This window comes from Tachyglossus aculeatus, chromosome 26 (assembly GCF_015852505.1).
Source record: "Tachyglossus aculeatus isolate mTacAcu1 chromosome 26, mTacAcu1.pri, whole genome shotgun sequence".
NCBI lineage: Eukaryota > Metazoa > Chordata > Mammalia > Monotremata > Tachyglossidae > Tachyglossus > Tachyglossus aculeatus.
In genome coordinates this window covers 19,040,456-19,056,909 of record NC_052091.1, presented here as the reverse complement: position 1 = coordinate 19,056,909, position 16,454 = coordinate 19,040,456, and the positions used below count along the sequence as shown (strand labels likewise).

General features: G+C 46.8%; 1 protein-coding gene and 1 non-coding gene across 2 annotated transcripts in view; one reads left to right on the top strand and one right to left on the bottom strand.

Annotated features, from left to right (window-relative positions):
• HOMER2 (homer scaffold protein 2) overlaps positions 1-16,454 on the top strand; it is a 74,162-nt gene that overhangs the window by 7,025 nt on the left and 50,683 nt on the right. The gene's annotated exons all lie outside the window — the stretch shown is intronic.
• TRNAG-UCC lies at positions 9,588-9,658 on the bottom strand. Its single transcript has one exon. It is a non-coding gene; the product is annotated as a tRNA-Gly (tRNA).

The window sequence follows — 16,454 nt, the reverse complement described above, 5'->3', positions numbered from 1 at the left end:
CAGGCAGGGAATGTGTCTGTTGTTATATTGTGCTCTTCCACACACAGTAAGCACTCAATAAATATGATTGAGTGAATGAATGAATGAATGCAGGTATAGAACTGCAGGCCCAAGCAGGGGGAGTGTCTGTTACAATGTTGTCCTCTCCCAAGCGCTTAGTACAGCACTCTGCACACAGTAGGCACTGAATAAATACCAATGATTGATTGAGTGGGCCACCTCTGAGGCCAGTGTAAGCGCATTATGGGAAGGAAATTCATTCATTCATTCATTCATTCATTCATTCAATCGTATTTATTGAGCGCTCATTGTGTGCAGAGCACTGTATTAAGCGCTTGAGAAGTACAAGTTGGCAACATATAGAAACAGTCCCTACCCAACAGTGGGCTCACAGTCTAGAAGATGTGTCTGCTAGTTTTGTTGTATTGGGCTTGCCCACACACTTAGTACAGTGCTCTGCACATAGGAATCAATCAATCAATCAATCAATCAATCATATGTATTGAGCACTTACTGTGTGCAGAGCACTGTACTAAGCGCTTGGGAAGTACAAGTTGGCAACATATAGAGACAGTCCCTACCCAACAGTGGGCTCACAGTCTAGAAGGGGGAGACAGAGAACAAAACCAAACATACTAACAAAATAAAATAAATAGACTAGATATGTACAAGTAAAATAAATACATAAATAAATAGAGTAATAAATATGTACAAGCATATATACATATATACAGGTGCTGTGGGGGAGGGAAGGAGGGGATGGAGAGGGGGGCGAGGGGGAGAGGGAGGAAGGGGCTCAGTCTGGGAAGGCCACCTGGAGGAGGTGAGCTCTCAGTAGGGCCTTGAGGAAGCGCTCAATAAATGCAACTGATTGATTGATTGATTGATTGAGGAGGTCACATCCCCTTTAAGGAAAGATGAAATAATAATAATAATATTTGCTAAGCACTTGCTATGTGCCAAACACTGTTCTAAGCGCTGGGGTAGATGCAAGGTAATCAGGTTGTCCCACGTGGGGTTCACAGTCATTAATCCCCATTTTACAGATGAGGTAACTGAGGCCCACAGAAGTGAAGTGACTTGCCCAAGGTCACACAGCAGACATGTGGGGGAGCTGGGATTAGAACCCAAGACCTTCCAACTCCCAGGCCCAGGCTCTTTCCACTAAGCCACGCTGGTACTAGGAAAGGCAGCGGAGTGAGGAGAACTCTGGTGGAAAAACCCTTAGCCTGGGAGTCAGAGAGCCTGGGTTCTAATCCTGCCTCTGTCCTGTGGCTGCAGAGTGACCTTGGGCAAGTCACTTCACTTCACTTACATATCTATTCTATTTATTTTATTTTGTTAGTATGTTGGGTTTTGTTCTCTGTCTCCCCCTTTTAGACGGTGAGCCCAATGTTGGGTAGGGACTGTCTCTATATGTTGCCAATTTGTACTTCCCAAGCGCTTAGTACAGTGCTCTGCACATAGTAAGCACTCAATAAATATGATTGATTGATTGATTCTCTGCGCCTCACTTTCCTCATCTGTAAAAGGGGGATTCAGTGCCTGTTCTCCCTCTTTCTTAGACTGCGTCAGCCCATGTGGGACAGGGATTGTGTCCAACCCAATCATTTTGTATCTCCCCAAGTGCTTGTTCAGCGCTTAGCACAGTGCTTTGCACATAGTAAGCACTTAATAAATGCCATTATTATTATTATTAATACAGTGCTCGGTACACAGTAAGCCCGTAACAAATACCAAAATTATCATTACCCATCAATCAATGGTATGGACTGATCACTTTTTATGTGCAGAGCCCTGTACTAAGAACTTGGCATTATTATTAATATCATCGTTAATAATCAACCAATCGTATTTATTAAGCACTTACTATGTGCAGAGCAGTGTACTAAGCGCTTGGAAGAATCCAATAAAGCAAGATAACAGAGAGACAATTGGGTTCTCCAAATGGCTTCCCCCACATATACACAGTCCTGTCACTTTTCGTTTTTTCTCTCCTGACGATGCAGAGAAAAGGGCAGTAAGTCCCACTGTCTAGATCTCTGGCCATTCAGTCTTTGTATCTGTTTGTCTAATAATAATAGAATAATAATAATAATAATAATAATAATTAGAGAAGCAGCGTGGCTCAGTGGAAAGAGCACGGGCTTTGGAGTCAGAGGTCATGGGTTCGAGCCCCGGCTCCGCCACATGTCTGCTGTGTGACCTTGGGCAAGTCACTTAACTTCTCTGAGCCTCAGTTACCTCATCTGTCAAATGGGGATTAAGACTGTGAACCCCACATGGGACAACCTGATCACTTTGTATCCCCCCCAGCGCTTAGAACAGTGCTTTGCACATAGTAAGCGCTTAACAAATGCCAACATTATTATTATTATTATTATAATGATGGCATTTATTAAGTGCTATGTGCAAAGCACTGTGTCTAGAGCATTAGAATGACCTTTAGACTATTCTCTGGCTGAGTAATAATAATTGGATGATGTGTTAAACACCGCTCAGCAGGTGAGTAGCACTGCGCTAAATGCTGGGGCAGAAAAAGGATGATTTGATTGGTCACCATCCTAGCCCCACATGGGGCTCATGGTCTAAGAGGGAAAGACGTTTTACAGACGGAGAAGTGATTTGCCCAAGGTCCCACAGCAGGCAAGTGACGGAGTCTTAGTACAGTGCTCTGCACACAGTAAGCGCTCAATAAATACGATTGAATGAATGAATGAATGAGTCAGAATTGGAACTCAGGTCCCCAAATCCACAGCTCTGGTCTCCCTTGTTGTGTTGTACTCTCCCAGGCACTTAGTACAATGCTCTACACAAACCCAACTCCTTCACGTGTCTGCTGTGTGACCTTGGGCAAGTCACTTTACTTCTCTGTGCCTCAGTAACCTCATCTGTAAAATGGGGATTGAGACTGTGAGCCCCACATGGGACAGGGACTGTTTTCAACCCGATTTGCTTGTGTCTACCCCAGCACTTAGTAAAGTGACTGGCACATAGTAAGTGCTTAACAAATACCATCATCATTATTATTATAGTAGGTGCTCAATTAATGCCATTGATTGATTGATTGATTGATTTCCACTAGGTCACATTGTTTCTGCCATTTGCTATTGTTATATTGTACTCTCCTTAGCACTTAGTACAGTGCTCTGCATATAGTAGGTGCTCATTCATTCATTCATTCAATCATATTTATTGAGTGCTCACTGTGTGCAGAGCGCTGTGCTAAGCGCTTGGGAAATAGACGTTGGCAACATATAGAGACGGTCCCTACCCAACAACGGGGTCACAGTCTAGAAGGGGGAGACAGACAAAACAAAACATGGAGACAGGTGTCAAAATCGTCAGAACAAATAGAATTATAGCTGCATGCACATCATTAACAAAATAAATAGAATAGCAAATATGTACAAGTAAAATAAATAGAGTAATAAATCTGTACAAATATATACAAGTGCTGTGGGGAGGGGAAGGACGAAGGGCGGGGGGACGGGGAGGAGGAGAGGAGAAAGGGGGCTCAGTCTGGGGAGGCTTCCTGGAGGAGGTGAGCTCTCAGTAGGGCTTTGAAGGGAGGAAGAGAGCGAGTTTGGCGGATGTGCGGAGGGAGGGCATTCCAGGCCACGGGAATGCTCAATAAATAACATTGATTGATTGACTGATTTCTACTAGGTCACATTGCTTCCGCTGTTGGTTATTGTTCTATCGTACTCTTCCAAGTGCTTAGTACAGTGCTCTGCACATAGTAGGTGCTCAATAAATATGACTGATTGATTAATTGATTTCTACTTGGCCACATTGTTTCTACTGTTTGTTATAATAATAATAATAATGGCATTTGTTAAGCGCTTACTATGTGCAAAGCACTGTTCAGATACAAGATGATCAAGTTGTCCCACGTAGGGCTCCCAGTCTTAATCCCCATTTTACAGATGAGGTAACTGAGGCTCAGAGAAGTTAAGTGACTTGCCCAAGGTCAAACACAGCAGACATGTGGCAGAGCCGGGATTTGAACCCATGACCTCTGACTCCAAAGCCCGGGCTTTTTCCACTGAGCCACGTGATAGTGTAGTCTCCCTTTCACTGAAGCGGCATAGTCTAGTAGATAGAGCACGGGCTTGGGCGTCTGCCATTCGTCTGCCGTGTGACCTTGGGCAAGTCAGTGACTTCTCTGTGCCTCAGTTACCTCACCTGTAAAATGGGGGTTAAGAGTGTGAGCCCCATGTGGGACAGGGACTGTGTCCAACCCGATTAGCTTGTATCTACTCCAGTACTTAGAACATAGTAAGCGTTTATCAAATACCGTCATTATTACAGTGCTCCGCACACAGTTGTTGTTGTTGTCTTAGCTGTCGAGTCATCTCCGACCCATAACGACCCCACCTCCATCCGCAGTCGTTCTGGTAGTGTATTCTCGGAGTTTTCTTGGGAAAAAATGCGCAAGAGAAGCAGCGGGGCTCGGTGGAAAGAGCCCGGGCTCTGGAGTCAGAGATCATGGGTTCAAATCCAGCTCCACCCCTTGTCAGCTGGGTGACTTTGGGCAAGTCACTTCACTTCTCTGGGCCTCAATTCCCTCATCTGTAAAATGGGGATTAAGATTGTGAGCCCCCAGTGGGACAACCTCATCACCTTGTAACCTCCCTAGCGCTTTGAACAGTGCTTTGCACATAGTAAGTGCTTAATAAATGCCATTATAAAAAGTGGTTTATCATCGCCTCCATCCACGCCCTCGACTTTCTCCCGTGCTGCTGCTGCCCAGAACAGGTGTGTTATGACTTGTAGCCGATTGTCTTCCGCTCACTAGCCACTGCCCAGCTGGGAATGGGATGGGAAGGCCTCTGCTTGACTCTCCCTCCCATGATCGAGACTGGAAGAGGACTGGAAACTCTCCTGAGAGGGGCTACACATCGTAAGACTCAATAAATTCATTCAATCGTATTTATTGAGCGCTTACTGTGTGCAGAGCACTGTTGGCAACAAGTTGCCAACATCTAGAGACGGTCCCTATCCAACAGTGGGCTCACAGCCTAGAAGGGGGAGACGGACAACGAAACAAAACATATAAACCGAATAAAATAAATAGAATAAATATGTACAAGTAAAATAGAGTAATAAATACGTACAAACATATATCCGTGGGCTCCAACAGTGGGCTCACAGTCTAGAAGGGGGAGACAGACAACGAAGCAAAACATATAAACCGAATAAAATAAATAGAATAAATATGTACAAGTAAAATAGAGTAATAAATACGTGCAAGCATATATCCGTGGGCTCCAACAGTGGGCTCACAGTCTAGAAGGGGGAGACAGACAACGAAACAAAACATATAAAGCAAATAAAATAAATAGAATAAATATGCGACTGACTGACTGAAACCATTAGGCAAGAGGAAGGGTGAGATAAAGCACCTCATAGCTTCACCCAACTCTCCCCTTCGAAAATGAGGAGAAACCCCCAAATAGTACTTTGGCTGGGAACAGTTCCCTGCAGGGTCAGGATTTCAGGCAGGGGCGAGGAAACTGATCGGAAACACGTATCCGCTCTTCCCTCCATCCGTCCGAGGTGGATCCAAAGCCGTGAGGAGATTCCACAAAGGAGGATCTTGAAGTCAGTCAGACAATCGCATTAATTGAGCGCTCACTGTAGGAAGGGTGTATTTTAGCGATGCTGTGAAGAGGGAACTAATAGGACTTGGTGACACTGTACTAAGTGCTTGGGAATGGATAATTCAGTGGACAGACACAATCCCTGCCCACAAGGAGCTTATAATATTCTGTATATTTCCGTCCCCTTCAGGTACCAGGCAGTCTTTAAATGCCTTTCCTGTCTTACCTGTAATATGTTTTGTTTTGTTGTCTGTCTTCCCCTTCTAGACGGTGAGCCCACTGTTGGGTAGGGACCGCCTCTAGATGTTGCCAAATTGTACTTCCCAAGCGCTTAGTACAGTGCTCTGCACACAGTAAGCGCTCAATAAATACGATTGATTGATTGATTGAAGAGCATTGGACTAAGTGCTTGGGAGAGGACAGTACAACAATAAATAGACAATTTCTGGTTTGTGAGCTTTCATGCATGCAATCGTACATACATCACCATGTATCCCCCCACCTGCACTTAGAACAGTGCTTCGTATATAGTAAGCACTTAACAAATGCCATCATTATTATTATTATTATTATTTCATTCAATTGTCATGTTTATTGAGCATTTACTATGTGCAGAGCACTGTACTAAGCACTTGAGAAAGCACAATATGATAATAAAGACACATTCCTTGCCCACAAGAGCTTACACATAGTAAGTGCTTCACAAATACCGTAAAGTAATAATAATAATAATAATAAAAGCAGTAGCTGATTGTGAAGTACCTGGGAAAGGCAGCCTTGGCCTTGGGAGGTGGGGGCTATTTATAGGACACGGAGGTGTGGGTGTCTGGGACCAGCTGCTGAGTTTCTCTCCGCAGAGTGTGAGGGGTGTGAGGGGTGTGAGGGTGATCCTGAGGGACTCTGGCAGAAGCCTGCTGAACTTTCATCCAGCTGGCTTCACCATTCATTTATTTATTCATCCATTCAATCTTATTTACCGAGCACTTACTGTGTGCAGAACACTGTACTAAGCCCTTGGGAGAGAACAGTACAAGAGACACATTCCCTGACCACAGTGAGTCTAGAGGGGGAGACAGACATTAATAGAAATAAATATATTACTTATATATTTATTATTAAATATATATTACTTATATAAGTGCTGTGGGGCTGGGATGGGGGATGAATAAAAGGAGCAAGTCAGGGCGACGCAGAAGGGATTGGAAGAAGAGGAAAGGAGGGCTTAGTCAGGGAAGGCCTCTTGGAGGAGATGGGACTTCAGTAAGGCTTTGAATGGGGGGAGAGTCGTTGTCTGTTGAATATGAGGAGGAAGGGCGTTCCAGGCCAGAGGTAGGGCATGGACGAGGGTCAAGCAAAAACTCATCACTCTGGGCTTCAAGGTCGTCCATCCCCTCGCTCCCTCCTACCTCACCTCCCTTCTGTCCTTCTCCAGCCCAGCCCGCACCCTCCGCTCCTCTGCCGCCACTAACCTCCTCACTGGGCCTTGTTCTCGCCCGTCCCGCCATCGACCCCCGGCCCGCGTCCTCCCCCTGGCCCGAAATGCCCTCCCTCCACACATCCGCCAAGCTCGCTCTCTTCCTCCCTTCAAAGCCCTACTGAGAGCTCACCTCCTCCAGGAGACCTTCCCAGACTGAGCCCCCCTTTTCCTCTCCTCCTCCCCATCCCCCCACCCTACCTCCTTCCCCTCCCCACAGCACCTATATATATATATGTTTGTACAGATTTATTACTCTATTTATTTTACTTGTACATATTTACTATTCTATTTATTTTGTTAATGATGTGCATAGAGCTTTAATTATATTTGTTCCGATGATTTTGACACTTGTCTACATGTTTTGTTTTGTTCTCTGTCTCCCCCTTCTAGTCTATTTATTTTATTTTGTTAGTATGTTTGGTTTTGTTCTCTGTCTCCCCCTTTTAGACTGTGAGCCCACTGTTGGGTAGGGACTGTCTCTATATGTTGCCAATTTGTACTTCCCAAGCGCTTAGTACAGTGCTCTGCACATAGTAAGTGCTCAATAAATACAATTGATTGATTGATTGATTGTGAGCCCATGGTTGGGTAGGGACCGTCTCTCTATGTTGCCGACCTGTACTTCCCAAGCGCTTAGTACAGTGCTCTGCACACAGGAAGCGCTCAATAAATACGATTGAATGAACGAATGAGATAGACGAGATGGAGGTTCAGTGAGAAGGTTGGCATTAGAGGAACGAAGCTGGGTTGTAGTAGGCGAGCAGCACGGTGAGGTAGGAGGGGGCAAGGGGATTGAGTGCCTTCTAGCTGATGGTGAGTTTTTATTTGACGTGGAGGGCAACCACTGGAGGTTCTTGAGGGGTGAGGAAACATAGCCTGAACGTTTTTGTAGAAAAATGTCCAGGCAGCAGAGTGAAGTAGGGAGAACGGATATTAACCCCCATTTTACAGTTGAGGGAACCGAGGCCCAGAGAAGTGAAGCGACTTGCCCACAGTCACTCAGCAGACAAGTGGCAGAGCCAGGATTAGAACCCAGGCCCTTCTACCTCCCGGGCCCACGGCCTATCCATTAGGCCACACTGTTTCTTCCTCGTTGACCAGATGAATCTTTCTCCGATAATGGCCGGAGGCTCAGCTGCTCCAGGGAAGACAAAACCAAGACCTTGGAGAGCTGATGCTGATGGACAGGATGCATGGGGGTGGGGTTGGGGGGGAGTGCATGCATATCAATCAATCAATCGTATTTATTGAGCGCTTACTGTGTGCAGAGCATTGTACTAAGCGCTTGGGAAGTACAAGTTGGAAACATATAGAGACAGTCCCTACCCAACAGTGGGCTCACAGTCTAAAAGGGGGAGACAGAGAACAAAACCAAACATACTAACAAAATAAAATAAATAGAATAGATATGTACAAGTAAAATAAATAAATAGAGTAAAAAAAATACGTACAAACATATATACATATATACAGGTGCTGTGGGGAACGGAAGGAGGTAAGGTGGGGGGATGGAGAGGGGGACGAGGGGGAGAGGAAGGAAGGGGCTCAGTCTGGGAAGGCCTCCTGGAGGAGGTGAGCTCTCAGTAGGGCCTGTGTGTGTGTGTGTGTGTGTGCGCGCGCATGCGTGTGTGTGCCTAGGGACCCTCCCCAACTGTTATTTATAGGAAAAGGGGGAGGTGGGCAGGCACCTAGGAAACAGGTATGAATCAAGGACCCGCTGGCAAAGCAGCTTGGAGCCAGCAAAGCCAGGCCTTTGGGTGTGATTTTCTGGGACACACACACACACACCGGAGTGACGTGCAGAATCAATCAATCAATCAATCGTATTTATTGAGCGCTTACTGTGTGCAGAGCACTGTACTAAGCACTTGGGAAGTACAAGTTGGCAACATATAGAAACAGTCCCTACCCAACAGTGGGCTCCCGGGGGTCTCTGCCGGAAATATCGATTGAGCGTGGGCATCCACAACCACACAGGCATAAACACACATACACACACACATAGCAGAATGACTAGCAGACGGCTCCTCAGGGGTCTCTGTCGGAAACACGGACCGAATCTGGGTCTTTGGGGCCCAGAACTTGGAGAAGGGAGTGTGGTGGGGGGGCCATCTGAGGCGGAGGTGACTGATCACCATAATAATAATAATAATGATGGCATTTCATTCATTCATTCATTCAGTCGTATTTATTGAGCGCTTACTGTGTGCAGAGCACTGTACTAAGTGCTTGGGAAGTGCAAGTTGGCAACATATAGAGACGGTCCCTACCCGACAACGGGCTCACAGTCTAGAAGGGGGAGACAGACAACAAAGTAAAACATGCGGACAGGTGTCAAGTCGTTAGAACAAATAGAATTAAAGCGAAATGCACATCATTAACAAAATGAATAGAATAGTAAATATGTAAAAGTAAAATGAATAGAGTAATAAAGCTGTACAAACATATATACAGGTGCTTGTTAAGCACTTGGAAGCACTGTTCTAAGTGTTGGAAATATAAGTTGCATTAGCTGGGAATCAAACCCGGGCCTCCCACGTGGAAGGCAGGAATTCTACCACTGAACCACCAATACCCTATCCCCTGGGGAGTCATCGAGGACAGAGGAGTGACAGGGCATGAATGGAGTATGCACTTTCTCCTGAGGGGAGCACAGCTCTGGGAAGAGCAGGGGGTGGGCCCAACTCATCCCGGAACTGAGGGTGGGACCCTTCCTCCCCCACGACACCCTCCTTCTTTCCGACTGAGGGAGTTGGAGTCCCTAATCTCCCCTCTTGGTCTGACAGGAGTCGGTCCTGGGCCCGAGAGGCTGGGAGAGGCAAGGAGTCCTTCACACACGTTTCACCATCAGCTTTAAAGCCTTCAATCCCCTTGCCCTCTCCTACCTCACCTCCCTACTCTCCTATTACAGTCCAGCCCACACACTTCACTCCTCTAACATCAACCTACACACTGTACCTCCATGACCTCTCGCCCACATCCTGCCTCCGTCCTGGAATGCCCTCCCTCCTTATATCCGACAGTGACTCTTCCCCGCTTCCAAGCCTTTCTGAAGACACATCTCCGCCAAGAGGCCTTCCCTGACTAAGCCGTCTTTTCCTTTTCTTCAACTCCCTTCTGCGTCGCTCTGACTTGCTCCCTTTATTCATCCCCACTTCCCCTACAACGGGCTCACAGTCTAGAAGGGGGAGACAGACAACAAAATAAAACATGCGGACAGGTGTCAAGTCGTCAGAACAAACAGAATTAAAGCTAAATGCACATCATTAACCAAATGAATGGAATAGTAAATATGTAAAAGTAGAATCTGTGAAATCTGTGATTTCTTTATTTATGTCTTTCTCCCCCTCATAAACATCCATAACGAATTTCTTTATTTTCATGTCTGTCTCCCCCTCTGGGCTCTAAGCTCGTTTGTGGGCAGAGAATGCATCTGTTTATTATTATATTGTCCTCTCCCAAGCGTTTAGTACAGTGCTTCACACACAGCAAGCACTCGATAAATACGATTGACTGAATGACTGACTACGAGCCAGACTGTGAGCCCCACGTGGGAAAACCTGATAACCTTATATCTACTCCAGTGCTTAGAGCAGTGCTTGGCACATAGTAAGCACTTAACAGATACCATTATTATCATTATCTTGGGAGAGGCTCCAACCATTCAGAGAGAGAGGGTATGAAGATCCTGCTGGGATTGGGACTGGGCTGGGGGCTCCAGGGAAGGGTGGTTTGGACTGTGGTGGCCCTTCTCCCCCTCTGACCACCCCTCAGGCTGAGCCATGCTTGGAGCCATCCCCCATGTCCAAGGTTGAAACACAGTATGGCCTAGTGGCTAGACCCTGGGCCTCGGGGTCAGAAGGCCCTGGGATCTCATCCCGGCTCTGCCACTCGTCTGCTGTGTGTCCTTGGGCAAGTCATTTTGCTTCTCTGGGCTTCAGTTCCCTCATCTGTAAAATGGGGATAAAGACTGTGAGCCCCATGTGGAACGTGGACTGCGTCCAACCCGATTATCTTGCATCTACCCCAGCACTTAGAACCGCGCTTGACACATAGTAAGTGCTTAACAAATGTTATCATTATTATTGTTATTATCCTCTGTGTCTCAGTTACCTCATCTATAAAATTCATTCATTCATTCAATTGTATTTATTGAGTGCTTACTGTGTGCAGAGCACTGTACTACGCACTTGGGAAGTACAAGTTGGCAACATATAGAGACGGTCCCTACCCTACAACGGGCTCACAGTCTAGAAGGGGGAGACAGACAACAAAACATGTGGACAGGTGTCAAGTCGTCAGAGCAAATAGGATTAAAGCTAGATGCACATCATTAACAAAATAAATAGAATAGTAAATATGTACAAGTAAAATAAATAGAGTCATAAATCTGTACAAACATATATACAGGTGCTGTGGGGAGGGGAAGGAGGGAGGGCGGGGGGTTGGGGAGGGGGAGAGGAAAAAGGGGGCTCAGTCTGGGAAGGCCTCCTGGAGGAGGTGAGCTCTCAGAAGGGCTTTGAAGGGAGGAAGAGAGCTAGCTTGGCAGATGTGTGGAGGGAGGGCATTCCGGGCCAGGGGGAGGACGTGGGCCGGGGGTCGACGACGGGACAGGCGAGAATGAGGTAAAATGGGGGTTAGGACTGTGAGCCCCATGTGGGACAGGGATGGTGTCCAACCTTATTACTTTGTCTCCACCCCAGCACTTAGAATAGTGCCAGCACATGCTAAGCACTTAATAAATGTCATTAAAATTTTTTTTTCTTAATTGGAGGTCTCAGGCAGGAGGAACAGGGTGCCCTCTCTCACCCCCTCCACCCCTCATTGCCCAGGCTTTGTGAAATTGAAAAGGGAAAGGCCAAAGTTCATGGACTTCTTCGGCTCTCTGATATGGCGGTAAGAGGAGTAGTCTTAGCAGCATTTATTAGATGCCTGCTGTGGGCAGTGCATGGTCCCAGTGATCAGGAAGGACAAAGCACAGAAGTGACACGTTCCCTGCCCGCTAGAAGCTTACACTCCAAGGGGGCAGAGTGACATAAACGATTAGCAAATCGAGTCGTCAGAATGAATAGACACGAGACAATTACAAATAGAGTCATCAAAATAAATGGACGTGAAACGATGACAAATCAAGTTGTCAAGACGAATAGAAATAAAATGATTAGCAAATCAAGTCGTCAGAATGAACAGAGACGTAAGACGATTAGCAAATCGAGTCATCAAAACGAATAGACATCAAATGATTAGCACATCGAGTCGTCAAAACAGACATCAAGTGATTAGCAAATTGTCATCAAAATGAATAGACATAAAATGATAAAGCAAATCGAGTAGTCAAAATGAATAGACATGAAACGATTAGCCAATATAGTCGTCAAAATGAATAACTCAACAAGCCTTTGAATTCAATTCAATCCTATTTATTGAGCGTTTCCTGTGTGCAAAGCACTGTACTATATTGAAAGAGTACAATACGACAATAAATGGACACGTTCCCCGCCCACAATGAGCGCAACTGATGAGGATGGGTATAAGTCCCTTGAGGCTGTATGCTTCCAAAAGGTCACATGGGTAATGTCATTTTCCCCTGCCAACTGGGGAATGGGCGTGAGGAATTGGCCCAAGAAAGATAGCAGTGAGATGGATTTGGGTTAGAGCGGAAGGTGTCGGAAATGGGAGCAGTTGATTGAGCTCCGGATTTCTCTCCTTTCAATCCCGGTGGCCGAGAGCGGCTAAATGTCCAGCTGATGGTGCCCACGCTGGACGGCCTCCCCTTCTTCAGGGGTTATGCAGTCACCCTCTCCCCACCAGCACTTCAGAGGCCAGTGCAAGCCCTGGGCCTGCAGCAGAGAGAGGAAGTGGCTCAGCCATCTGGTAGGCCCCTAGCCATTCATTCATTCAGTCAGTCATATTTATTGAACGTTTACTGTGTGCAGAGAACTATACCAAGCGCTTGGGAAAGTACAAAGGAACAAGAAGCAGACACATTCCCTACCCACAACGAGCTTACAGTGTAGCGGGGGAGACGGACATGAAGCGAAATCAATAAATGATAGATACGGACGTAAGTGCTGTGGGACTGGGACGGGGCGGGGGGATGAACAAAGGGAGCAAATCAGGGCGATGCGGAAGGGAGTGGGAGAAGAGGAAAGGGGGGCTTAGACTTCCTTTTCATTCATTCATTCATTCATTCATTCAATCATATTTATTGAGCGCTTACTGTGTGCAGAGCACTGTACTAAGCGCTTGGGAAGTACAAGTTGGCAACATATAGAGAGGACCCCTACCCAACAGTGGGCTCACAGTCTAGAAGGTGGAGACAGAGAACAAAACAAAACATATTAACAAAATAAAATAAATAGAATAAATATGTACAATTAAAATAAATAAATAAATAGAGTAATAAATACGTACAAATATATATACATATATACAGGTGCTGTGGGGAGGGGAAGGAGGTAAGGTGGGGGGGATGGGGAGGGGGAGGAGGGGGAGAGGGAGGAGGGGGCTCAGTCTGGGAAGGCCTCCTGAAGGAGGTGAGCTCTCAGTAAGGTTTTGAAGGGAGGAAGAGAGCTAGCTTGGTGGATATGCGGAGGGAGGGCATTCCGGGCCGGGGGAGGACGTGGGCCAGGGGTCGACGGCATGACAGGTGAGAACGAGGCCTAACGGTGAGGAGATGAGCGGCACAGAGCGGAGGGTGCGGGCTGGGCTGGAGAAGGAGAGAAGGGAGGTGTGGTGGGAGGGGGCAAGGTGATGGAGAGCCTTGAAGCCGAGAGTGAAGGGTTTTTGCCTGATGCGTAGGTTGATTGGTAGCCACTGGAGATTTGTGAAGAGGGAAGTGACATGCCCAGAGCGTTTCTGGACAAAGACAATCCGGGCAGCAACGTGAAGTATGGATTGAAGTGGGGAGAGACAGGAGGATGGGAGATCGGAGAGGAGGCTGATGCAGTAATCCAGACGGGATAGGATGAGAGCTTGAATGAGCAGGGTAGCAGTTTGGATGGAGAGGAAAGGGCGGATCTTGGCAATGTTGCGGAGCTGAGACCGGCAGGTTTTGGTGAAGGATTGGATGTGAGGGGTGAACGAGAGAGGGGAGTCAAGGATGACACTAAGGTTGCGGGCTTGTGAGACGGGAAGGATGGTAGTGCCGTCAACAGTGATGGGAAAGTCAGGGAGAGGGCAGGGTTTGGGAGGGAAGATAAGGAGTTCAGTCTTGGACATGTTGAGTTTTAGGTGGTGGGCAGACATCCAGATGGAGATGTCCTGAAGGCAGGAGGAGATGCAAGCCTTGAGGGAGGGAGAGAGAGCAGGGGCAGAGATGTAGATTTAGATGTCATCAGCGTAGAGATGATAGTTGAAGCCGTGGGAGCGAATGAGATCACCAAGGGAGTGAGTGTAGATCGAGAACAGAAGGGGACCAAGAACTGACCCATGAGGAACCCCTACAGTAAGGGGATGGGAAGGGGAGGAGGAACCTACAAAAGAGACTGAGAATGAACGGCTGGAGAGATAAGAGGAGAACCAGGAGAGGACAGAGGCTGTGAAGCCAAGGTTGGATAGCGTGTTGAGGAGAAGGGGGTGGTCCACAGTGTCAAAGGCAGCCGAGAGGTCGAGGAGGATTAAGATAGAGTATGAGCCGTTGGATTTGGCAAGCAGGAGGTCATTGGTGACCTTTGAGAGGGCAGTTTCCGTGGAATGTAGGGGACGGAAGCCAGATTGGAGGGGGTCGAGGAGAGAGTTGGCGTTGAGGAATTCGAGGCAGCGTGTGTAGACGACTCGTTCAAGGAGTTTGGAAAGGAATGGTAGGAGGGAGATAGGGCGATAACTAGAAGGTGAGGTGGGGTCAAGTGAGGGGTTTTTTAGGATGGGAGAAACGTGGGCATGTTTGAAGGCAGAGGGGAAGGAACCAGTGGAGAGTGAGCGGTTGAAGATGGAAGTTAAGGAGGGGAGGAGGGATGGAGCGAGAGATTTCATAAGATGAGAGGGAATGGGGTCAGAAGCACAGGTGGCTGGAGTAACACTTGAGAGGAGGGAGGAGAGCTCCTCTGAGGATACTGCTGGGAAGGATGGGAGAGTAGCGGAGAGCATTGAGCGTTGAGAGCCAGGGGGTTGGAGAAGGTGGGGGGGAGTGGCTTTGGGGAGCTCAGACCTGATGGAGTTAATTTTATTTATGATGTCAATCAATCAACCAATTAATGGTATTTATTGAGAGCTAACTAGGTGCAGAGCGCTGTACTAAGCGCTTGGAAGAGCACAATACGGCAAAGTTGTAGCAGCCAAGAGCTCAGTCTTCCGAAATGTCCCAATTGTCAGCTGGAGGGCAGAATGGGTTTCTTCGGGGAAAGGTGAATTAGGTAGGGAGAAGAGAAAATTCATTCATTCAGTGGTATTTACTGAGCGCTTACTGTGTGCAGAAGACTGTACCGAGCACTTGGGAGACGACAATACAACAGGAAACAGACACATTCCCCGCCCACAACGAGCTTACAGTCTAGAAAGTCGCTTCCTTCCCTGTGGAGAACACATTTCCCCGTGTGGCTGTGAAACAATAGTCGCTAAATGTGTGTGTGCGCGTGTGATATCATTTCCCCTCGCTGCACATGAATCGGTGGTTGCTAAGGGGAGAAGGGATTTCCTCTTGTGGCACATGCAGTAGTGGTTGCTAAGGGGAGGGGTTTCTGTTTCTCCTAATAATCATCATCATCAACATCATCATAATGATGGCATTTATTAAGCGGTTACTATGTGCAAAGCACTGTTCTAAGTGCTGGAGCCCTGTTCTAAGTGCTGGAGCACTGTTCTAAGCACTGGGTCATAATAACTGTATATATGTATGTACATATTTATTACTCTATTTATTTATTTATTTTACTTGTACATATCTATTCTATTTATTTTATTTTGTATGTTTGGTTTTGTTCTCTGTCTCCCCCTTTTAGACTGTGAGCCCACTGTTGGGTAGGGACTGTCTCTATATGTTGCCAATTTGTACTTCCCAAGCGCTTGGTACAGTGCTCTGCACATAGTAAGCACTCAATAAATACGATTGATGATGATGATGATAACTGTGGTATTTGTTAAGCGCTTACTATGTGCCAGGCACTGAAATGATGATAATGGTGGCATTTATTAAGTAAGCACTCTCCTAAGCACTGTAAGCACTGGGGTAGATACAAGAGAATCAGGTTGAACACAGTCCCTGTCCCATGGGTCTTAATCCCCATTTTCCAGAGCAGAGGTCATCTGCACCTGAGCATTAACAGTGGTGCAATCAATCAATCAATCAGTCAATCGATCAGTGGTATTTATTGAGCGCTTACCATATGCAGAGCACTTGGGAGAGTACAACACAACAGAATTAGCAGACACGT